The sequence below is a fragment of the Sinohyriopsis cumingii genome, chromosome 10 (genome assembly GCF_028554795.1).
Source record: "Sinohyriopsis cumingii isolate HCF-2022 chromosome 10, ASM2855479v2, whole genome shotgun sequence".
Classification (NCBI taxonomy): Eukaryota; Metazoa; Mollusca; class Bivalvia; order Unionida; family Unionidae; genus Sinohyriopsis; species Sinohyriopsis cumingii.
The window spans coordinates 122156948-122184665 of NC_142970.1; the positions used below are offsets into that span (position 1 = coordinate 122156948).

General features: G+C 35.8%; 2 long non-coding RNA genes across 2 annotated transcripts in view; both read right to left on the reverse strand.

Annotated features, from left to right (window-relative positions):
- LOC149791127 (uncharacterized) lies at positions 1-26435 on the reverse strand. Its single transcript, XR_016423929.1, has 4 exons — positions 26215-26435; positions 18663-18900; positions 10120-10269; positions 1-1247 (listed from the first exon to the last, which is right to left on the reverse strand). It is a non-coding gene; the product is annotated as an uncharacterized LOC149791127 (long non-coding RNA).
- Positions 1-27718, reverse strand: part of LOC149791125 (uncharacterized) — a 422332-nt gene that overhangs the window by 256471 nt on the left and 138143 nt on the right. The gene's annotated exons all lie outside the window — the stretch shown is intronic.

The following is a 27718-nucleotide window of genomic DNA, read 5'->3' on the forward strand; positions in this document are numbered from 1 at the left end:
TTATGTTTATGCTTTTATTAGGTTCTCTTTTTGTCTTATTTACATAATCAATTTCATTCACATAATGCAATACTGATTTTAATTCATTTCAATATTACAAGCTTCATGAAACATGGCTTTTACACTACATCACAATTGCACGTGTGCTTAAACATGAGAGATATTTGTATCATACATATTATGAAGCAATTACATTTAAAATAAATATGGTAAATGGATAATATTGGTTATATTGTCAGGGTACAATCCACTAAGAGGAGATTTGTATTATAAATATTATGAAGCAATTACATTTAAAATAAATATGGTAAATGGATAATATTGGTTATATTGTCAGGGTACAATCCACTAAGAGGAGATTTGTATTATAAATATTATGAAGCAATTACATTTAAAATAAATATGGTAAATGGATAATATTGGTTATATTGTCAGGGTGCAATCCACTAAGAGGAGATTTGTATTGGATACTAATATGAAAACTATAAACACTTGATTGATTTTCACAACGTCCAAAAACTGGGCCAATAAAAATATGAAAACTGGGTTACTTAGAAAATACTAAAATCCTATCGAACCAGATAATAACATATTGTTTAATAAATATAGTAGACATTTCTGTGATTAATTATATTTATCAATATCATTTCTTAGAATAATTAGATACAGGTTAGAATTTCATGTCATGTACAATGGTAAAAATGAACTATTGAGTCATGTCATGTACAATGGTAGAAAACAACTCTTACATCATGTCATGTACAATGGTAGAAAACAACTCTTACATCATGTCATGTACAATGGTAAAAATGAACTCTTAAATCATGTCATGTACAATGGTAGAAAACAACTCTGACATCACATCATTTACAATGGTAAAACTGAACTCTTAAATCATGTCATGGAAATGAAACCTTTCATCTCATTTAAAATTTATGAACCAAATGTCTTATGCAACCACTCAAATAATCGATAGAGCAATTGTAACTAAACTAGCTGAAGAGTTCTGTCACTTACAACAATTTGAGTATAAACTCAAGAAATTTAACCGTGATGAACTTAATTATAAAGTTATATACAAATGAATGGCAACTGAAAAAGTAATATTTACCACAACTCATATGATACTTGCAACATTAAAGTGTTTCACCTGGTCAGAACAAAAGATATTGTTTCCACCCACTTGTACCTGGTTTCTTGGTAGCATGGCTTTCCTCTTAATGGTCTGATATCTAATTTGAAGTCACCTGAAAACAATTAACAATTTTTTTAAATCGTAAATTATGTCCTGTCTGATTTCTCAGATATAATTTAATTATTTCCCACAACAAAATATATCTCTGTATCTTGGAATACAGCCAAAAGTGTAACAAAGACTAGAAAAAGGGAAGTATAGACAAAAACAGTATAATGTAGGAAAAAGTATAACATAGACAAAAGTGTTCTTTACAAAGATCTATAGAAAGCTAAGACAGAACTATTTTACATATTTTATCATGCATTTTTACAAATATATAGATATTAACAAAAACAGCAGTGCCTGCACGTAGAACACATGATCAAAATAATGCTGGAAAGTATGTGACCTTGACCTCCAAGATCAAAGGCTGTGCAAGTGTGTTGTGATCATATTGCAGAATGAACTGTCTTAGATTTATAACGACTCACCCAATATGAAAAAAATTATAAATCCAGCAAGACGTTAAGGAAATAGATGCAAATGACAACACTTACAGAACAATCTTAAAACAAATTTTCTGACTTACCTTGACCCAAGAATGAATTTGTTATGACTATGACTTGGATCATACATCACACTGCATGGAATAAAATGAACTGCCCTTGCTTCATAATGATTCATCCAAAGTATGAACAAAATCCACAATGGGTTTTAGGAAAATAAAGCAAAGAATTCAGTCAAAGCCATAATACAACAATTTATGACACCCCTAACGAATTTAAGTAGAATATAATTTTTTACGACTATGGATACCCTTGTAGGTTACCATCATCTCTCTGACAACATGGGTACTGTGTAGGTTACCAACATCTCTCTGACAACGTGGGTACTTGGTAGGTTACCATCATCTCACTGATAGTATAGGTACTTGGTAGGTTACCATCATCTCTCTGACAGCATGGGTACTTGGTAGGTTACCATCATCTCTCTGACAGCATGGGTACTGTGTAGGTTACCATCATCTCACTGACAGCATAGGTACTTGGTAGGTTACCATCATCTATCTGACAGCATGGGTACTTGGTAGGTTACCATCATCTCTCTGACAGCATTGGTACTGTGTAGGTTACCATCATCTCTCTGACAACATGGTACTTGGTAGGTTACCATCATCTCTCTGACAACATGGGTACTTGGTAGGTTACCATCATCTATCTGACAGCATGGGTACTTTGTAGGGTACCATCATCCCTCTGACAGCATGGGTACTTTGTAGGGTACATATCTATGACAGCATAGGTACTTTGTAGAATACCATAATAGGACAACATAGGTACTTTGTAGGTTAACATAATCCCTCTGACAATATGGGTACTTTGTAGGATACCATCATCTCTCTCACAACATGGTACTTGGTAGGTTACCATCATCTTCCTGACAACATGGGTACTTGGTAGGTTACCATCATCCCTCTGACGGCATGGGTACTTTGTAGGGTACATATCTATGACAGAATAGGTACTTTGTAGAATACCATAATAGTACAACATAGGTACTTGGTAGGTTAACATAATCCCTCTGACAATATGGGTACTTTCTATGATAGCATAATCTCTGACAGCATGGGTAGGATACCATCATCTCTGACAGCATGGGTACTTTGTAGGTTACCATCATCCCTCTGACACCGCATGTACTTTGAAGGAATCCATATGTACTTTGTAGGATTCCATCATCTCTTTGACAGGATGTGTATTTTGTAGAATAATATCATGTCTCTGAGAGCATGGGTACTTTGCAGGTTATCTTTTTCTGACAGCATGGGTACTTTGTAGGTTATCTCTCTCTGACGGCATGGGTACTTTGTAGGTTGTCTCTCCTTGACTGCATGGGTACTATGTAAGATGTCATAATATTACAGCATGATACTTTTTAGGAGAGCACTGGCATTTTATAGGTTACCATCATCTCGCTGATATAATGGGTACTTTGTAGGCTACCTTCATCTCCCTGACAGGATGCTTCTTTTGTAGGGTACCTCCGTCTCTCTGACAGTATAGCTACTTCATAGGATATCATTATCTCTCTGACAGCATGAGTACTTTGTAGGATACCATAATCTGACAGCATAGGTACTTTGTAGGTTACCATCATCTCTCTCACAGCATGGGAAATTTATAGTTTACCATCATCTCTCTGACAGCATGGGTACTTTGTAGGTTACCATGCTGTCTCTGTCAGCATGGGAACTTTGTAGGTTACCATCATCTCTCTGACAGCATGGGAAATGTATAGGTTACCATCATCTCTCTGACAGCATGGTACATTACAGGACATCATATGCACATTGCAGGTTGCAACCATCTCTCAGACAGTATGTTACTTTGTCAGATATAATAATCGACAACATGGTATTTTGTAGATTACCATCACCTCTCTGACAGCAGAGGTACTTTGTATAATACCATAATATACCAGCATCATGTTTTGTAGGACATCATATGTACTTGTAGATTAGCATCATCTCTCCGACAGCATGGATACTTTTTAGGATAACATAGTCTGACAGCATAGGGGCACTGTAGATTACCATCGTCTCTTTGGCAGCGTAGGTAATTCGTAGGACAGTATAGTTACTTTGAAGGTCACCGCCATCTCTCAGACAGCATGGGTTCTTCGTAGAATACCAATATCTGACAGCATGGCACTTTTGTAGGATAGCATAAGTACTGTGTAGGTTATCATATATCTGACGGAATGGTTTCTTCGTAGGATACCAAAATCTGACAACATGCATACTTTGTAGGACAGCATAAGTGCTGTGTAGGTTACCATCATCTCACTGACAGCATGAGTACTTTGTAGGGTACCACCATCTCTCTGACAGCATGGGTATAATGTAGGATACCATCATCTCTCTAACACCAAGGGTACATTGTAGGACAGCATAAGTTCTTTGTAGGTTACCATTATCTCTCTGACATCAAGAGTATTTTGTAGGGTACCATCATCTCTCTGACAGAATGGGTACATTGTAGGTTACCAACATCTCCCTGACAGCATGTGTACTTTGTAGATTACCATCATCTCTATGACAGCATGGGTACTTTATAGGTTACCATCATCCCTCTGACAGCATGGGTACTTTGTATAATACCATCATCTCTCTGACAGCATGAGTACTTTGTAGGTTACAATCATCTTTCTGACAGCATGAGTACTTTGTAGGTTACAATCATCTCTCTGACAGCATGGGTACTTTGTATAATACCATCATCTCTTTGACAGCATAGGTACTTTGTAGGTTACCATTATCCCTCAGATAGCATCGGTACTTTGTATAATACCATCATGTCTCTGACAGAAAGGGTACTTTGTAGGTTACCATCATCTCTCTGACAGCATGGGTGTCTTGTAGGACACCATCATCTCTCTGACAGCATGGGTACTTTGGCAGTTACCATCATCTCTGACAACATGGGTACTTTGTAGGATATTATCATCTCTCTGACAGCATGGGTACTGTAGCATGCCATCATCTCTCTGATAGCATTGGTACTTTTTAGGGTACATCTTATCTCTGACAGCATGGGTACTTTGTAGGGTACCATCATCCCCCTGACAGCATGGGTATTTTGTAGGTTACCATCATCCTTCTGACAGCATGGTTACTTTGTAGGATACCATCATTTCTCTGACAGCATGGCTATTTTGTAGCATGTCATCATCCCTCTGAATGCATGGACATTTTGTAGGATGCCATCATCTCTCTGACAGTCTAGGTACTTTGTAGGTTACCATTATCTCTCTGACAGCATGAGTACTTGTAGGACACCATCATCCCTCTGGCAGCATGGATACTTTGTAGGATACCATCATCTCTCTGACAGCATGGGTATTCTGTTGGATACCATCATCCCTCTGGCAGCATGGGTACTTTGTAGGATACTGTCATTCCTCTGACAACATGGATACTTTGTAGGATACCATCCTACTCTGTCTGACAGCATGGGTACATTGTAGGATAGCATCATCTCTCTGACAGCATTGGTACTTTGTCGAATACCATCATCCCTCTGACAGCATGGGTACTTTGTAGGATACCATCATCCCTCTGACAGCATGGGTACTTTGTAAGATACTGTCATTCCTCTGACAACATGGATACTTTGTAGGATACCATCCTACTCTGTCTGACAGCATGGGTACATTGAAGGATACCATCATCCCTCTGACACCATGGGTACTTTGTAGAATACCTTCATCTCTCTGACAGCATGGGTATTTTGTAAGATACCATCATCACTCTGACAGCATTGGTATTTTGTAGGTTACTATTATCTCTCTGACAGCATGTGTTCTTTGTAGGATACCATCATCTCTCTGGCAGTATCGGTATTTTGTAGGATACCATCATCTCTCTGATAGCATGGGTACTAACAAGAAGAATTCCGTGCATGATGACTTTTATCTATTGGTGATGTTCTGCAACAGATGACAAATCTATTACTGTAAGGCATCTGTGTAGGTGAGGTTTAGCTATTGAATGTCTTTCATCTCACTATCTGTGATACTTCTGGTTAGAATGACTTCCATAACATCAACAGAGGGGAATCTTTGTGGAAATTCTTGTATTTCCCTGACAACGATTATTCTTTGTATGATTATCATGACAGTGAATCTTGTTCTAGAAATACTTTCCACTATCTGACGTAAAGAATTATGTGTATGATGTCTTTCATCTCTCTACGATGTCTCTGCATAACTTTAATCTGTGACAGTGAGGCATCTGTGCAGCATGTGCCTATTTCTCTGACAGTGTGGTTTCTGTGTAAGGAGACTTTCATCTTGACACTGAAATGCATCTGTGCAGGATGAATTGCGTCTCTAGGACAGTGTTGATTATGTGTACGATAATCTTCCTCCCTTGATTGTAAGATTTCTATGTAGTGTGAATTTTATCTCTTTGACAGTAAGGGGTCTATGTAGTTTTAATTTCATTTCGCTGAAAGTAATGTTTCTATGTAGTGTGAATTTCATCTCTCTGAGATTTCTGTATATGTTGTATTTCATCTCTCCAACAGTAAGGCATCTGTGTTGAATGAGTTTTGTCTCTCTGACAATGCGGATTCTGTAGTGGACAACTTTCACCTGTCTGAAGTGAGGAATCTGTGTAGGAATCCTTTCATTTCTTTAACACTGAGACTTATGTGTAGTATGACTTCTAGCTATCTGACAAGTTTCAGTTTTCTTTCATTGGAATCTCTGCTGGAATTCTTTAATTTCTATGAGGCAAATGTGTTGATTGATATTTATCTTGCCTTGAGATATCTGTGTAAGAAGACTCTGATCTCCGATAGTGAGGTTTCTGTGTATGATTAATTTTGTCTCTCTGAAAGTAAGACTTCTTTGTAAGATGACTTCTTCTCTCTGTCATCTCTGACAGTGAAACTTCTTTGTAGGATGAATTTCATGTCTCTGACAATGATGCTTCTGGTAGGATAACATTCAGTTTTCTAAAAGATTTCTGTTTAAGATGACTTTCAACTCTCTCACATCTCCCTGGTGGTTAATTTCTAGGATAGTATGTGTATTTTGTAAGATACTATCATCTCTCTGAGAGCATGGGTATTTTGTAGGATGCCAACATCTCTCTGACAGTATGGATATTTCTTAAGGCACCATCCTCTCTGAAAGCATGGCTATTTTCTAGGATACCATCCTCTCTCTGAAAGCATGGTACACTGCTGTGTAGGATGATGCTCGTCTAACAGTGACACTGCATTGCATGATGACTTTCATCTCTCTGGCAGTAACACTGCTGTGTAGGATGACTTTCATCTCTCTGACAGAGAAACTAATTTGTAGGGTTACTTCCACCAATCTGATAGTGACACTACCATGTAGGCTGACTTGCATCTCTCTGACTAATATTTAGGTGAAGGATGACTTTCATGTCTTTGATAATATTCTTTGCAGGTTGATATTCATCTCTGACTGTGACTGTGTAGGGTGAAGATTGTCTATCTATCAGTGAGACATCTATGTAAGAAGACTTCCATCTATCAGACAGGGAGACATCTGTTTATGATGACTTCCATCTCTTGGACAGTAAGGTGTCTGTGTAGGATGATTCTCATCTCTCGCACAATGAGGTTTCTGTTTAGGTGACTTTCATCTCTCTGACAGTGAGGTTCCTGTGTAGGATGATTTTCATCTCTCTAACAGTGAGGTTCCTGTCTGGGGTGACTTTCATCTCTCTGACAGTGAGGTTCCTGTGTAGGATGATTTTCATCTCTCTGACAGTGAGGTTCCTGTCTGGGGTGACTTTCATCTTCCTGACAGAGCGGCTTCTGAGTAACTCGAATTTCATCTTTATGACAGTGCTGCTTATGTATAGGATAATCTTCCTTCCCTGATTGAGGCACCTTTGTAGGATGATTTTCATTTCTCTGACAATGAAACTTCTGTTTAAGATGACTTTCATCATTCTGACTGCGAGGCTGTGGAGTATGATGGCGTTCTTTATTCTGACAGTGAGGCTCCATGTAGGATAACATTAATCTCTCTAACAGTGAGACTTTACTGTAACATGACTTTCTCTCCCTGGAGTGAGACTTGTGTATAAAATTGATATCCTCTGTTGGACTGTAATGCTTCTCTGTAGGGTAACTTTAATGTCCTACAGTGCTGGATGACATTCAATTATCTGACACTATGACTTCTATGCAAGACTTTAATCTTTCTGATAATTAAACTCCTGTGTAGAATGACTTCAATATCTGACAGTCAGGCATCTGTGTAGGATAATAATGTTCTTCACTGACAGCGAGACTTCAGATGAATTGTATTGTCTGACAGTGTGTGAAGGATGAATGTTAAAATATATGACAGTGAGGGTTCTGTTAAGGATGACTTTCAATTCTCTGAGGATTCTGTTCAGAAATCCTTTCAATTTTGTGACAATGAGACTTTTGTGTAGGATCACTTCCATCTATCTTACAGGGAGGTTTCTGTGTAGGGTGAATTTCATCTCTGACAGTTAGGCATCTTCACTGGATGTGTTTTGTCTCTGGCAGGATTCTGTGAATGATAACTTCCATCTCTCTGACAGTAAGGAATCTGTGTAGGATCTGACAGTAAGGAATCTGTTTATAGGAGTCCTTTCTTGTCTTTGACACTGAGACTTTTGTGTAGGATGACTTCCATCTTTCTGACAGTAAGGAATCTCTGCTGGATGACTGCATTCTCTGACAGGGATAAATCTGTGTAGGATGATTTTCATATACCTGAGAGTGAGTTTTCTGTATATGGTGAATTTCATTCTGACAGGGATGATTCTGTGTAGGATGACTTTCATCTCCTGACAGTGAAGTTTCTATGTAATGACTTTAATCTCTAGCAGTAAGGCATTTGAATAGTATCACTTTCATTGTTCCAACAGCAAGGTTTCATTTCTCTGACAGTGAGAAATGTGTTGGATGACCTTCCTCACTCAGATCATAATGCGTGTGTTTAGGATGACTTTCATTTCTGACAGTGAGGCATCTGTGAAGGATGACTTTCAGCTCTCTGATAGTGAGAAATCTCTGTAGGAATTATTTCATTTCCATGAGAGTGATGTTTTTTTTCAAGATAACTTCCATCTCTCTCTGACTGATCTCTCTGTAAGATGATTTTCTCTCTTTGGCAGTGAAACTCTTGTGTCTGATGATATTCTTATCTTTAACAGTAAGGTTGCTGTGTAGGATGAATTTCATCTCTGACAGTGAGGAATCTGTGAAGGAATTATTTCATTTCTATGCAGTGATACTTTTGTGCGTGGTGATGTTAATATCTGATAGTGAGACTTCTGTTTAAGACGAATTCCATCTGTAACATATCTCATATCTTTAACAGTAAGGTTGTTGTGTAGGATGGAGTTTGTCTTTCTGGCAGTGAGATTTTGGACTAGGATGACATTCATCTTTGTGATACTGATGCTTCTGTGTAGGATGACTTTCATCTATCTGACAATAAGGCTTCTCTCTAAGATGACTCTCTCTGACAGTGAGATGTCTGTGTAGGATGAATTTTCATCTCTATGATGGTGATGCTTCTGGGCAGAATGTCTTTCATTTTTCTGACCGACGTCTGTGTATAATGACTTTTTTCATCTCTCTTACAGTGAGACAAATGTGTAGGGATGAGTTTAATGAATCAGACAGTGAGACTCCTGTGTAAAATGGCTCTGATGTCTCCAGCATTAATACTTCAGACAGTAAATAGCAGATATTTTGTCTATAATTGCTTAAGTATGTTTAATTAACGTTTGATAGACACAGCCGAAAATTGTCAATTGTTACCCTTTTGATGTTGAGAAAGCATTAATGAAGTAAGGCCTGATTCCTGTATTACTCTAACTCTTCCATGAGGCCACATTTCCTAACTGTATTTTCAGTGTCACAGTACACATACTAAGTCTGTTCTCAATAGTCCTTGAAGTCTGGATGGCTACTTTTCCCCTTGATATAATGACAACTTGTGCAATTTCAGTATAAATTAATTTGTCCCACGCTAGTTTTAGCATGTCATCCCTCATTCTGATGAGCTGTTGTAGGGTTTCCTCATCCTATTGCCGAAGTAGGAATGGAGTTGATATCTCAAATCAAAATATATAACAAAGTGTCAAAATGCTCCATCCACTCTTCCTTTATCCTGCACATAAGGATTTTGGAATAATAACTTACACTGATCATTTTCTCAGATGGTTAAACCGCATTGTGTGGAACATTAAATTACATTGATTCTTTTAAACAGCATTGTGTGGAACATTAAATTACATTGATTCTTGTTCTGCATTTTGCTGGCTAAATCTGATTGTGTTGGAACATCAAACTACAATGATTCTTGTTCAGGCTCCTTATGGTTAATTGGAATTCTTTGGAAGGCTAACTTACAGTGATCATTATTCAGTAAAACAGGATTGTGCAGCGTGAATTGCCTGGCAAATGCACGCATACCCAAGTGAAAACTGTTGCAGCAGAATTTCCATTAGGGAGGCACCACGAATAGTTGATGTGGTCCTGGGTGGTGAGTGTTCTTTAGCCCTGTAAGGTAATAAGGGTAACATTTAAAATAAATCAGCTAGATACATGCAGACATTCACACATAATTTTAATGCCATTATAAGGCATATTTCTACTTAATTATACATTAATATAATGAACACTGATATTTTCCTACCAGCATTACCTCTCCATTTATGGCACTATATCATGAAAAGATATCTCAATAAGACAAAATATCAAAATGCAGACAAACTCACAGTGTGTGTGTGTGATTAGCATTTTTAACGTAGCTTTTAAAAAAATTCAGTCATATCGCTACGATGTCTGCAGTGTGGCAGTTTATAGTGATGTCTAGCACTGGGGCATCATGCTGCAGAATTGTGGCACGATGTCCCACCCAGTCACATTATCCTGACACCAGGCCGACCAGTCCTAACACTAACCTCTTAATGCTGAACACCAAGCAGGGCAGCTATTAGTTCCATTTTTATAAGTCTTTGGAATAACCTGGCTAGGGTTCGAACCCGTGACCTACCGCATCCCAAGCGGATGCTCCAACCACTAGGCCAAAGACAAAATCAATAGAAAATGTCAGGGCAATATCAACTGATGATGTCAATTAAACAATATCAATATAAAATGTCAACTAAAGACAATATTTATATAAAATGTCAAGACAATATCAACAGATAATGTCAATTACAAACAGTATCAATATAACATGTAAATTAAAGACGTTATTAGAAGAAATGTTTACAAATATACATTTAGATATGAAATAGTAGAACTTTAACTTTTCCAGTTTTGTTTTGTGTGAATGAAATAAAAAGCCCGAATACAAACTGTAGACGACATAAGAAGTGACTATAGAATCAAAGCCATTAATTAACTTCAATCTTTTCATTCCTGTTCATTCCTGACCATCCAAAACAGTACTTCCTAGGACGATATTCTGTATGCAAAACACTTTGTTACATGTGTATATGTTGAACAACTTTTTTATTTAAACCCTTTTTTAATGTGTACATCACTTTTGATGATTGCATGAAAACCTAATTAGAAAGAAAGAAGCATAATGAAGTTTCTTTATTTAGATACATGGACAACTTCAATATATATATATATACACATGTATTTTACTTTAATAGTTTTTAGAACTAATATTTTTCTCTGTTATTATTTTGCTAATTGACAGTTTGACAAGAAGAGATAATGAGTCCAATACTGCTTGCCTGATTTAAATACCCAAACATTTGACCATTTTAAAATGCTGGCCAACGTACTATTACAAGAAAGATGACACTATATAATCTCCCAAACTTTATATCATGCCCATTATACATATGTTATCATGGTCTAGTACACATACTTTCCAGTTGTTGTAAGGTTTAATGCCATTTTTCAGCACATGATAGGCTATACATGGCAGCAAGTATTAATGGTGGAGGAAGAACCCAGGAAAACCCCAGAAAGAACCACCGACCCACGAGAAGCTACTGGCAAGCTTTCTCACATACCCATATTAGCTGAATCCGAGACTCGAACCCACGCAGACAGAGGTGAGATGGCAATGATCCGTAACGGAGAGCGCTTTAGACCACTCGGCCACTCGGGGCCCCCATACTTTCCAGAGAGCATGGCATAATTAATCTGCACATATCATTTCATGCCTATGTTATCATGGTCTAGTATACATACTTTCCAGAGAACACGGCATAATTAATCTGCACAGATCATTACATACCTATGTTATCATGGACTAGTACACATACTTTCCAGAGAACATGGCATATTTATTGCACATGGATCACTAAATACCTATCTTATCATGTTCTAATAAATATACTCTCCAGAGATCATTGCATGATTAATCTGGATGGATCAGTGTACCGATTGTACTGTGGTCTAAGGCAGGATGGGCAATATAAGTGAATTCCTTTCTATGACTTCACGGGCGATAAGAGTGAACTATCTTGATCAAAGACACATGATATGACTGGACTGGATGGGTATTAAGAGAGAACTGCCTTGCCCAAGGACATGTTATAGGACTGGACTGGACAGGCAACATTAGTGAATTCCCTTTCCAAAGGATATAATATATGACTGGACAGGATGGGCAATATGAGTAAAATGCATTATCTGAGGACTTATGATGTGACTGGATTAGATGGGCAACAAGAATGAATGACCGTGCCCAAGTACATACAACATGACTGGAGAGGACAGATAAGAGCAGACTGGGTTTCCCAATGGACACATAATGTGACTGGACAGGATGGGTAATAGGCATGATATGCTTTGCCAAAGAACACATGACTGGACTGGACAGGACAGGCAATACATGTAAATTGCCTTGCCCATGGACACATTATATGATTGGACAGGATGGGTAATAAGAGTGATTTGCCTTGTCAAAGTGCACATGCCATGATTGGACTGGAAAGGTAATAAGAGCAGATTTCCTTGCCAGAGGCACATAATATGAATGGATAGGATTAGTAATAAAGACATGAATCTAGGTCTTTGATATGACTGGATAGGTTTGGCAATAAGAATGAATTTCCTTGCCAAGGACACAAGATATGAGTGGACAGGATGGGAAATATGAGTATACTGCCTTGCCAAGGACACATGATGCGATGGGACATGATGGGCAATAAGAGTAAACTGCCTTGATAAGGACATATAATGTGATGAGACATGATGGACAATACGAATAAACTGATTTTCCAAGGACACATAATGTCATGGGACATGATGGGAAATAAGTGTAAATTCCCTTGCCAAGGACACATGATGTGATGTGGCATGGGAAATAAGAGAAAACTGCATTGTCAATGACACATGATGTTAGGAAATGATGGGCAATAAGAATAAATTGCCTTGCCAAGGACATATGATGTGGTGGGACATGATGGAAAATAAGAGTAAATTGCATTGCTAATGATACATGAGGTGATCGGACATGATGAGAAATAAGAGAAAACTGCCTTGCTAATGATACATGATGTGATCGGACATGATGAGAAATAAGAGAAAACCACCTTGCTAATGATACATTATGTGATCGGACATGATGAGAAATAAGAGAAAACTGCCTTGCTAATGATACATGATATGATCGGACATGATGAGAAATAAGAGAAAACCACCTTGCTAATGATACATTATGTGATCGGACATGATGGGAAATAAGAGAAAACTGCCTTGATAATGATACATGATGCGATCGGACATGATGGGAAATAAGAGTAAATTGCCTTGCCAATGATATATGAGGTGATGGGACATGATGGGAAATACGAGTAAATTGCCTTGCCAAGGACACATGATGTAACGTTGGAATTACCACATATTGCTTGCAGACGTGCCAAGTCCGTTTCAGTAAGGCAGTTGATTATGTTCTGTAAGATTGACCAGTTTTCAGGACGGCGTAACAAAATATCAATACCTGCTACTGCAAAGCTGGAAACGTAATTAAAAGATCGACCCATCGATGATAAACATTATGTTCAACTGAAATGTTTGTAATGTACTCGTGGACTTTACTTACCACTAGTACAGTTGCAAAACTCTAGTTCCAAACTCTATGCAGCTCAATGGCTTGTTGCTATCTCTCAACTTGACATTTTGGAAATTCTTTTCCATATCACATGACGATGATAATCATATCTCCCTACATGAGACATACTCAAATCGACACGTGATGTCCAATTTTCGTAATTGTTTTCTTTCCAGGTTTTATTCACAAGAATCTGAATATTCTTTTTTATTATTCTGTGTTGATTAGTAACACTTTTCTGGAAGCTTATTTTCCCCATAAACATGCCTCTGTTTCTGGATGCCATTTTTAATAATTCTATAATCAACAGTTTAATCATGCAGATTCTTCAGATCAACAAATAGGTGCAGTTTAAAGCATCTGGGGTTCTTTTTTTAAAGTTAGTATGGTTCCCTGACTAATTCTACTAATCCTAAGATGAAACCCAGATCCAAATAAAACACGGATGAATAAATTATCCGGATTGTTCTGCAACAATAATTTTTCTGTAGTTTTTGCTAATATACTGTAAGTCCGTATTTTAAGGGTGATTTCCGTAAGACTTATTGCAAAATCATAAGAGTTGGCAGGTCTGTGCTTGTTCCCAGGCCCAATATGCCAATCAAATTTAGTTTAATAACCGATAATGTCAAGCCGACGAACCTAGATGCATGATAAAAATAATTAACAACAGCTATAAAACCTTTACCATTGTTACTTATGTCATGACAAGAACGTTAACTATCCAACTTTTACAATGTGATGAGTGCATTTTATTTATGTGTGACTTATGTCATTCAAAACTGGTTTCCATGTATTGTGCATACTGTCAGGATCTATTCCCACTGAATAATAACTGACCTATATGTTATTACATGAGTTCTTAGCTGCTATATTACACCCTGAACCATTCCATCGATTAGCTCCCCCACTTGAGCCCCAGTGTGATTCTCAATGAAATCAGTGTTTCCATTTACGCACATTTGTGCATCAGGTACACACGCTGGAGTAAATTGACACACACGTTTTGTTGCCATGACCTTTTTTGAAGCAAAGGATTCACATAATGCGATTAGGATTTATTTAATATCCAATGCTTTGGATGAGGGATGGCATCGTGTATACTTCAAGCATAGGCATAGACATGTTCCCTGCTTTGTATGCACCCTGCATTGCACTCAACTATTTGTATAGCGGAGTGCAACACAAGGAGCATACGAAACAGAGAGCCAGACTAGCATAGTCAATGTTATGACAGAGTAGCATCACCATATCTCATGAGCTCTCAAGCAATTTCCATCGAGCTCATTAAGATGTCATCCAGATTAAAACAGCGTGGACTAACAATCATTAGTGAAGAAAGTGAAATAAACACAAGAGTAACTATGGATCTAACTTTAATGAAAAAAGGAGAAAATAATTTCATTGACTGGAGTACGGCACATCCATTAGGATTAACAGTGTGACTTCTTATCGCGTGATTGTGCAGAGTGCAAAACAGAGTAATCCTCATGTGACTTGCTTTAAGAATTTTACAAATCTGCCCTTGTTTGCCACAAAATATCTTGAGAACACATTATCACCCAAGACATTCTTTTACAACAAAGAAGTCAGTAAACTTGTTGAGGCAAATGCGTTATTTGGATTACAAAGTTAGGGGGTCATTGCAGATTTTGTTGGTTTTTAACTTGCTGCAATAAAACAAAGATCTTAAAGTTAAAGCATAACTTATTAGAAAGAAGATTAATCATTAGCCTTTTTGATTTTTGGATAAATGTGTTCTTGCACAGAGTACAATAAAACCGATAAAATACACATTTTATGACCGGCAGTAAATTAACTGCCATTTTATTTACAAGATTTATTTGGCTTTTTCTATTGGCTTGTATATGTTTTGGTCTATAATATTACTACAAAAAGAAAAAAAAGAGAATGTTAAACTAAAAGAAAAATGAACTAATAAAGTATTCTTTGAATGGACAATACAGCTGTTTGTTAATTGTGTATGCTGATTCATTTGTATTTTTAGAGTGAGAGAGAGAATATGTTGTGCAAATAGCAATATCCTATTTCAAGCTGAACATTTTTGGGTGAGATGAAAATTGTCAGTATATTTTTGACCCCAACATTTTTTATTTGACCCCCAGTTCTGAAAACAAGGGCATTTTTTACCCTCAATTTTACACTTCTGGGGATACACTGATGAAATGGTTTAGGTTGTGCTCAGACTGATGGACCAACAGTCATGAAAACCATCAAAATACTTGATGCTGTGTTCAGACCGCTGAACGCCATACCAAAAATAGGTCTTACCAATATAGCACATCATACAAGATTATTATGCTATTAGTAGGTGAAGCTAGGCTGCATTCGGGATGCTGAAATATAGGCATATAATGTGCATACGTCTCAGCCAGTCTGATTCTTCCCCTCATGTCATTTGAATGAGGAAGGTCCATTGAACTTGTGAGTGATATGTCACATAATCTCAAATTGATTACTGAAAGTACTGTATGCTATTGGCACTCAGGCCACCATGTGATCTGTGATGCTGAAGCTAGTGTTATGATGCTGAAATGGGATCCATGATATTGGATCCCAATTAGCCATCCAGTCAGGCTTCAGAAGAGGCCATTAGCAGAATCAGTGTTGATAGCATATGATGGCAGAGTCCATTCTTGAAGGAACATGGCCTTTATTTCTTATTACTGGTGCCAAGGTCATAATACAGGTCACTGACTCTAATGTCCTTAGTATGGACATACAGAATTGAAACATCACCAGAATAGTAAGGTATGGTGTCCATGTTATACACAGTCACAGTGATTTCAATGTGCAATATATTATTGGTGTCCATGTTATACACAATCACATAGTGATTTCAATGTGTAATATATTATTGGTGTCCATGTTATACACAATCACAGTGATTTCAATGTGCAATATATCACTGGTGACATGTTATACACAATCACATAGTGATTTCAATGTGTAATATATTATTGGTGTCCATGTTATACACAATCACAGTGATTTCAATGTGCAATATATCACTGGTGACATGTTATACACAATCACATAGTGATTTCAATTTGTGATATATTATTGGTGACATGTTATACACAATCACATAATGTTTTCAATTTGTAATATATTATTGATATGTTATACACAATCACATACTGATTTCAATGTGTAATATATTATTGGTGACATGTTATACACAATCACATAGTGATTTCAATATTATATTATTGGTGACATGTTATACACAGTCATGTAGTGATTTCAATGTGTAATATATTATTGGTGACATTTTATACACAGTCATAATGTTTTAAATTTGTAATATATTATTGGAGTCCAAGTTATACACAATCATATAATGTTTCCAATTTGTAATATATTATTGGTGACATGTTATACACAATCATATAATGTTTCCAATTTGTAATATATTATTGGTGACATGTTATACACAATCACATAATGTTTTCAATTTGTAATATATTATTGGTGACATGTTATACACAGTCATGTAGTGATTTCAATGTGTAATATATTATTGGTGACATGTTATACACAATTGCATAGTGATTCCCATGTGCAATATATTACTGGTGACATATATTACACAGCCACATAGTGATTTCAATGTGCAATATATTATTGGTGACATGTTATACACAATCACATAGTGATTTCAATGTCATATTATTGGTGACATGTTATACACAGTCACAAAGTGATTTCAATTTGTAATATATTATTGGTGACATGTTACACACAATCACATATTGATTTCAATGTGTAATATGTTATTGGTGAAATGTTATACACAATCACATAGTGATTTCAATGTTATATTATTGGTGACATGTTATACACAACCACGCAGTGATTTCAATATGTAATATATTATTGGTGACATGTTATACACAACCACGTAGTGATTTCAATTTGTGATATAGTATTGGTGACATGTTGTACACAATCACACAGTGATTTCAATGTGCAATATATTGTTGGTGACATGTTATACACAAACACATAGTGATTTCAATGTTTAATTATTGGTGACATGCTATACACAATCACATGGTGATTTCAATGTGTGATATATTATTGGTGACATGTTATACACAATCACATAGTGATTTCAATTTGTAATATATTATTGGTGACATGTTATACACAACCACATAGTGATTTAAATGTACAATATAGTGTTGGTGACATGTTATACACAACCACATAGTGATTTAAATGTGTAATATATCATTGGTGACATGTTATACACAACCACATAGTGATTTCAATGTACAATATATTATTGGTGACATGTTATACACAACCACATAGTGTTTTCAATGTACAATATATTATTGGTGACATGTTATACACAATCACATAGTGATTTCAATGTACAATATATTATTGGTGACATGTTATACACAATCACATAGTGATTTCAATGTACAATATATTATTGGTGACATGTTATACACAACCACATAGTGATTTCAATGTGTAATATATTATTGGTGACATGTTATACACAACCACATAGTGTTTTAAATGTGTAATATATCATTGGTGACATTAGAAGGATAGTTTCAATGATGTTGAGAATGTTGTGTGACAAAGATCTCAATGTTGTCTGAATTTAATCTTTCTTTGAGCTTCAACAAGTTCATTTTTTACAAAGGTTATAATACCGACCTATCTCCAGGACAATTCATATGAAAACAAATTTCCCTTACTCCAGTGTATCAGAATTAAGTAATGTGGGGAAATTTGAAATAAGTATGAAATTTCTGGAAAACCTTGTATGAAAATTAACATTTTTTTGTGTGACATACAATTCTGTAAATCATATTGCACTTACCATCCAGAAACTCTTTCCACCCTCTGGTATTCTCAGAAACTACTTCAACTGTCAGGAAATTCCTCTTGTCTATATCTGGTAACCAGATCATATCTGTCTATACTCTTTAGTGCCTCAATTATACTGGTTTTATTTAAGATGCCTTTCTCATTTGAATGACAGAGTAGCTGATATATCTGCTCCCATACACCATCGTGGCGATAATCAATTTCAATCTGTCGTATTTCTCTGTCTGTAACTAGATGTTAATTAAATAATTAGTACATACCCTGTACTGGAGCTTTAGGTATTTCTGTGTCTATGACTAGAAGTAAATTGATTAATTAATTAGCATGTATCTTTTAGAAGAACTTTATGTGTCTGTACCAAGACGAATATTGCATAATGAATTAGTACATATCCTGTACAAGAAGTAAATTGAATAATCAGTACATAACCTGTACTAGAAGTAACTAGAATAATTATTACATACCCTGTACAAGAAGTAAACTGAATTAGTAGATATCCTGTACAAGAAGTAAATTGAATAATCAGTACATAACCTGTACTAGAAGTAAATAGAATAATTATTACATACCCTGTACAAGAAGTAAACTGAATCAGTAGATATCCTGTACAAGAAGTAAATTGAATAATTAGTACATAACCTGTACTAGAAGTAAATAGAATAATTATTACATACCCTGTACAAGAAGTAAACTGAATTAGTAGATATCCTGTACAAGAAGTAAAGTGAATTAGTAGATATCCTGTACAAGAAGTAAAGTGAATTAGTAGATATTCTGTACAAGAAGTAAATTGAATAATTAGTACATAACCTGTACTAGAAGTAAATAGAATAATTATTACATACCCTGTACAAGAAGTAAACTGAATTAGTAGATATCCTGTACAAGAAGTAAAGTGAATTAGTAGATATCCTGTACAAGAAGTAAACTGAATTAGTAGATATCCTGTACAAGAAGTAAATTGAATAATCAGTACATAACCTGTACTAGAAGTAAATAGAATAATTATTACATACCCTGTACAAGAAGTAAACTGAATCAGTAGATATCCTGTACAAGAAGTAAAGTGAATTAGTAGATATCCTGTACAAGAAGTAAATTGAATAATTAGTACACATCCTGTACAAGAAGTAAAGTGACTAATTAGTACATATCTTGTACAAGAAGTAAATTGAATAATTAGTACATATCTTGTACAAGAGATTTATGTACTTTACATGATACAAAATTCTAATTGCTGCAGTAAATGAAATGCACATACAGTGACATATAAATACATCCATCACAAAAAGGAAATAAATTAACATGTCACCTACCCTAATAAAGATTATTTCTGAATACTAAATAGAACAGGGAACATGATGCTAGAGTGAGCAACATTTTCATATCATAGTTACATCACACTAGATAATTTGAATGATGGGAGGTAAGCAAGAGGCCTATGTGGGATAATTCTCACCAAAAAGTATTATCTCCACTTGATGCCATAATGTCTCATTAGTATGGATAATTCTCACCAAAAACTATTTACTTCCCTTGACGCCATAATGCCTCATTATTATGGATACTTCTAACCAAAAACTATTATCTCCCCTTGATGCCATACTGCCACATTAGGTGGCAGGGTCCAGTTTCGTAAATTGGCCCCTGGCAAATTTCTTAACTGAAGGCTATATATGGTGTGACTTTTTCAGCTATTATTGTTTACTATTTATATATATGAATACATTTGTGAACTAGGTGTTTTGGGCTTGTGTTGTTCTTGAAATTGATGTCAGGCATGTACACTTTCCATAGTTGCTCTGCAGTATGTTGATAGTGAAATACCAATAGTCGGCTAGGAAGAAGAGCTAGCCTCACATAGCAGTAGACACATGGGTTCAAGGCAAGTAGAGTATCTCAAAAACGGCTTGGATGACAACTATTCTGAATTGCATCAAACTATTTAGTAGACAATGTTTTTCAAAATTTCCATCCAGGGAAAGAGCTTGCGTTTTCACTGTGAGAACCATATGCTGTCAAAAATGGTTTTTGGATGTGAAAAATGCTCGTATAAAATAGGGGTTGGGGTGCATAAACTTCTGCTATGAACTGCCATTGACTTCTCTGGTCAAGTGAATACTATTCGTATGCTTTGTTTTAATATAGGTATCTACAAATATGGACCTTTTTGACCTCACTTGTGTATTTGATTTTTTATGATCTTTTATACTAGGTCGCTGATTGCGGTATTAAATTTGTACATAAAAACTGGCCTCCGCCCCCTTAAGGAAAATTGATATTTTTGTATGGTGCAGTCAGGTACATCTATTATATTTTTCTGTTTCTTTGTGTATATTTAAATTATTATTAGGCATTAGGTTCATTCTATTTCCTTCCTTTTTCCATATATCACTTAGTGTTGTATAATGCTCTTTGGAGAGGGAGGTAACTTTGTTTTGTACCTCAATATGAGAACTGTTTAAATTACATCATGACAAAGTAGCATACTTTGGATGACAATGCCTCATTTGTATGGATAATTTTCACCAAAAACTATTAACTCCCCTTGATGATACAGTGTTGGTACCAGCAGATACAACATCAAAATGTGAGGCCACTTTTACATTGTTACATCAAACCATCCTTTTGCTGAACCAGTGATAAATTCACATTAACACACCTGCAGCTACTTGCATGTTTGACTACATTGCAAAGACTTTGTCGTTTGTCCTAATAAATGCAGACAGGAAATACCAACAGTATTTTACTAGAACACTGGATTGGAATTAAAAGTAAAACATGGACTGGAAAAAAAAGAGAAAAATCAGACATGTAGGATTTGTAGGACATTCAAGTAACTTTTAAAAGAATCACTACAACATATAAGACAAATATACAAATTTTCCAAATGAAGGGCTTGAAATTGATAGTAATAGCTAACTGTTTCACTGTTGCAATTCTGACTGCATGTTTGTTTTCATGTTCCTTGGATTGTTATGCAGCTTTAACAATTTTAAACATCGCAATGATGTCTACAGCATGGCAGTTTTTGGTGATATTTAGCACTGGGGCGTCTTGACGCAGTCATGGAGCATCATGTACTGCCCGGTTTAAATATTCAGATGCCCGATTGACCAGTCCGAACACTAATATCTTAGTGCTGAGTGCCAAGCGAGGCAGCTGCTAGTACCATTTCATAAGTCATTGGTATGACTTGACTGGGGTTCAAACCCTCACCCTCCCATATCTGTTATTTGTCATGTGTAAGAATAAAAGTATACTTCTGTAGGTTTAGCTTAGTCAAGTTTAACCCAATATACATTACACAAAACATGTATCTTTTCGGTCATGTATGATGTATTTAAAAGAAAAAAAATGAGAATTACACGTAAATGTGATTAAGTTTAACACTATCGACCTCAATAGTTTTATTAAGTGTAATCCTAATGATTTATATCAAGTCTTATAACCAAATTATCATTATAAGTTTTAGTATAAAACCCATGTTGATACATTCATCTATAAAGGAGTAATGATACAATTTGAAGATGGGTGCATCGTGGACATATTGGATGTGGAAGTGGCCGATTGTTGTTCGAACCAATCAGTTGTCTAAATATTTTAATATGTTTACTGTGAAAACCCAGTATGAAGATTATGTTAATTTCTAGAGTATTCATTTAGGACCAACAAGATGCCACAATCAATATCTATTCATGATAACTATATTTGGAATATGCCCATTATGGATGGAAAACTGGACTCTAGATCATCAGCATTTTCATTTAGGACCAACAAGACACTACAATAAATCTTTTTTCGTAAAGTACCCTGCTAATATTACCAACTATTTAGGAGTTGCAATACGATTTTCAAGCCAGCATCTGTGGAGCAATCACTGGATATCAGATCAGCACAATTTCTTTTAGGTCCAGCCAGGCCTTTTAAGAGTCTTGTGGTGTTTAGCCTAAGGTAATGATGCTTTATTCTGGATGAGTAGAAATGCCACAATCATTATGTGGGCTCCTCTGGCAGCCATGCTGAAGTTCAGAACATGATCATTTTCATGTGACATTAACTAGACATCATAAGAAATATTTATGTCAACAATGTCGTGTTTCAGAAGAATCAGTGAAAATAATTTTAATATGGATGCCACATTGATCAGTCTGGATATCGGATCAACACCGATTTCAATTACGACCAATTAAACATTATCACAAGTCTACTGGTCAAGACTTCTTTGAACGTGACCTTCCAATCAGGAGTAGTAGCAAGAAGAGTTTGCTATGAATCATGTGGTTGCCATATGACCAGCAAAGTTGAAACCATTTCATTCATGACCAGCAAGAATACTATGTCTTTTGACTATTTATTCCATTGAAGTAGCTATAACCATATATTTAGGTGTCTAAGAAAAAACATTTTAAACTACCCTATTCTGATTGACACCATTTTGAACTACCCCATTCTGAGTGACACCATTCTGAATCACCCCATTCCGAGTGACACCATTCTGAACTACGCCATTTTGAGTGACACCATTTTGAGTTATGGCCAAATATAATATGGGGTGAATGTATCTGTAGAGCTTCATGACAATCCCCCACGTGATTGGGAATGGGTAACAATGGGAAAAGTGTTAATGGACAGAAGACAACAGAAAATAGATTGTACCAATGTTTTAACTTTAATCACCAGGAGAGCTACCAATTGCTATCTGGTCGAATATTGTTTAATTTAATAGTGGGCTTCCTCTTTCAAATACAACATCTGAAAAATAATTACAAGTGGTCTCACATTCTCAAATATTTAGCTATAAAAACAAGCGCATATGCCGTGAATGTAATTGTAATATATCAGTGAATCACCTGATACTTTTTGTGTGCCAAAAAGATTGTACCACCAATATTTTCAAAATTCGAAATTGGACTCTCACATTCATAGAGTATGTATTGATTCAGATTTTACCAAACATACAACCAGAAATCAGTTCAACTTATCAGATACAAGTGCATATCATTAATATGCACAGGTGCTGCTTATCAATGAATTCATCCAAGATATACTCCTTTATAATAGATTATAACTTTCTTAAAAATGTACAGTTCCCACAGTTGTAACAAATCGATCAAAAGCTATACATCATCACGTGGATATTGATTATCCCATGTAGATATTACTTACTGCTTGTGGATATTGCTCACTGCTTGTGGATATTACTCACTGCTTGTGGATATTGTTCATCCCATGCACATGCTATGCATCATTGAAGACATACGGCTCATCTTCATAGCCTAGTTTATTGCTTCTAACTTTTTCAAACATGAGACTAAACAAGAGTCCGTTGAAGAAGGGTTGCAGAGAATTCCACTATAAGATCATTTCCTCTCTTCAAGTACTGAGTGTTGAAACCATATCTGGTATTGTTGGATTATCGATGTTTATATGGCCATCCATTAGGCAGGAGTAGCATTAAGGTTTTTAAGATGGACAACACATGGATTTCCTGGTTGTCAACGCATCACCATTTTCATTGAGGACCAACCAGACACAGAAAGTCTTCTGCTAAACACTTTATGTTCATAAAACTTTCAAATCAAGAGTAGGTTTTCATGATAGCCTTATTGTACAGATCAGCACCCTTTTAATATAAACCCAACTCAGTTTTATAGTCATGCAGTGGAACTAGATTTCAGTGGCATTTTCGAGTGCCACCATCTTCATTTAGGACCAATTAGATTTCAAATAATGTCTTCTTGTGAAAACCTCATTTTTACATGTCTCTCTTCTCAAGTTAACTGATAACAGGGTTGTTAAGATGGATGTCATGGTACCATACTGGACAGAAAATTAGCATAATTGCCATTCTGGGCCAACTAGACATTATAAAAAGTCTTCTGGTGCAAAATCCATGTTGATACAACTTTGATTTGGGAACAAGATGGTTGGTATAATGTACATTCGTTTAGCACTGATTGTCTTAACCAAAGAGATAACGAATTGTTTTTTGAAACCCCATGTTAATACGACCATCTCTTTTGGAGTAGTACAGATAACACCACATGATAAAGAACTTTGTGCTAATGGACAGACTGATTATAGACAAGAAACCATACAATAGTTTGATCTGGTTTATATTGACCAGACCCAAAACAACGACTAAACTTGCAAATAATAATAAGGAAACAATTTCGTTACTTCCGATATTATTAATTCCTGGTTCTTGAATATTCTGCATCCTAGTTGTCATCACACATTTTATGATGAAAATTATTGATCAATTTACTATTGTGGCCAGATATTTAAATGCTCAAAAAAGAAGACATCCATTACCAATGATGGGTAGTACAATTTGTTTCAACACAAAGATATTTCATTGTGACAACATAGTGTTTGACATAATTTAGTTTATAGTGGCGCTTACCAGCTGGTTGACTTGGAGCAAATATGTCAATGAACTTGAATATTTTTTAAACATGTATTTCTTGGCACATTTATATTAACATCTTCATTGGAAACTGCTTGATAAGGAGCAACATAAACAGAACAATCACCATTTAAAGGAATGTGTAATCAAGTTCTCAAAAACGACATACTATTAACATTATCTAAAATAACTTTCATTGCTGACGTAATTGTAAATAACACTTGCATGACCTGCTTGGCTTGTATACTAAACTTGTAATAATTCATTTCTCAGCAGTACTATATCAGAAATGTGTATATCATGATTTCAGTGTATTATTCATGTTATGCTTGGCACATACATCATTATCTTTGTTTTAAATCATTATTTGATAGGAATAATTATGTCCTCAGTACACACTGCTTGATACCCGTTTCACTTTTCTTAATGTTTTTGGAGTCTCAGTTAGTAATGGATAGGAATCTTCTTCCCCTGTCCCAGATCCAGATGCCCAACTTCGAAAGACATTCTCAGAAGAAGTTAGAATTTCTGAATCAATACTGCAACTGTTTTTGTGATGTCATCCAAAAATACAAATCAAACGTCTCAGCTCAGCTTACATGCTCAGCCATCATTGTATGATGCAACTGGGCTTAGCACGCCTTACTCAATCATATGAACGGATTATATTTAAACCCTGGGATTCCTACCTATAAAGCCCACACATTATAAAGTATATTTTCTGTCAAGAGTTGGTTGTCCTTGACAACATCCACAAAATGAAGTTTCTGACCAACATGTACTTAAACAGCACACATGCAGAATACAATATGTTTGGCACAATGAGTGGCTTTATTTACAACAAGATTATGAAAACATGGAAAACCCTCATTTATGTGCCAAGTCTGATGAAAATCCGATTAGTACTGAAGCTCCAGTGTGCTGACAAATAACAGTAGATAGACAGATGACCCACAATGGGGGCAGGAATATGCCGTAAATTCACACGGCACTTAACAAAGTCTAAGTGGCATCAAGCATATCAAACTAGATAAAATCTGAACTAGGTTGTCCATTCAAACAATTACCTTATGTGTAAATAAATCACTCGGTTTACAGAAACAATAACAAGACAAAAGATATGTGAACAGACCTGATAATTTTCGAAAGAAGAATCTCCATTCATTGCAGATGAGATCTTTAGACAGCTGCATTCATATTGATCCATGGATCCCTGAAATGGAAACAAATGTAAGAGAAACTGATTTTATCTAACTAACATCTGCTTTAAAGTAAATAGTCAGATGTAGAAGAAAATGACCTCACTAGACTGACATGTCTTAATAAAAAAGACAAATGTAGGAAACAATTACCTCACTTGACTGACATGTCTTCATTAAAAAGCAAAATGTAGGAAAAATGTACCTCACTTGACTGACATGTCTCAACTAAATAGCCAAATGTAAGAAAAAAGTACCTCACTTGACTGACATGTCTTAACAAAAAAGCCAAATGTAGGAAACATTTACCTCACTTGACTGACCTGTTTTAATTAACTAGCCAGATGTAGAAAACACTTACCTCACATGACTGACAAGTCTTAATTAAATAGCCGAATGTAGGAAACATTTGCCTCACTTGACTGACATGTCTTGTTTAAAAAGCCAAATGTAGGAAACATTTACCTCACTTGACAGACATGTTTTAATTAAAAAGCCAAATGTAGGAAAAAATTACCTCACTTGACTGACATGTCTTAATTAAAAAGCCAACTACAGGAACAATTTACCTCACTAGACTGACATATCTTAATTAAAAAGCTAAACGTAGGAAAGATTTACCTCTCTTGATTGACAAGACTTAATTAAAAAGCCAAATGTATAAAACATTTACCTCACTTCACAGACATGTCTTAATTAAAAAGCCAAATGTAGCAAACATTTACCTCACTAGACTGACATATGCCTTCAATAGCCAAGTGTAAGAGAAAATGACCTCATCGGACTCACATCTGCCTTGAATTGCCAAATGTAAGAACATGACTTCACCTAACTTGTATCTGCCTTGAATTTCCTAATGTAAGAACAAAATGACTTCACGTGACTTGTGTCTGCCTTGAATTCCCAAATGTAAGAACAAATGACTTCACCCAACTCACATCTGAGCCAAATGTGAGAGAAATTAATATCATCTGACTGACATCTTCTGGAGTCATTTACGTTCAGAACATCTAGTTAGAAATGTTTAGTGAAAACTCCACATCTTTTATGTCCATCTTTAAGTTTGCTGCCACTGTTCAGCATGGATCTTTACTTAGAAGCAAGAAGATATGAAAAGGAGTCTCTAGGGGAAATCTAATCCATCCATATGACAATTTGTTCTGGAGTAGGAATAGCAAAATGTTCATGCCTTTGTTTTTTGTTCATCAGCAAAGCATAACATTGTGGTGCATCAATTTACATAACGGCGACGATTTTTGTGTGTCAAATTGGAAAAGTCTGCATATTTGACACATGATGCATGGGTAGATAAAACACTAAGATACACGCAACCAAATCATCACTATTCCTGTCTTATGCACTTTGTGCACTCAAACCAAATGCAATAACCACTGTACCTGTGTGATACCAATTACCGTGATCAGCACATATGCAGAA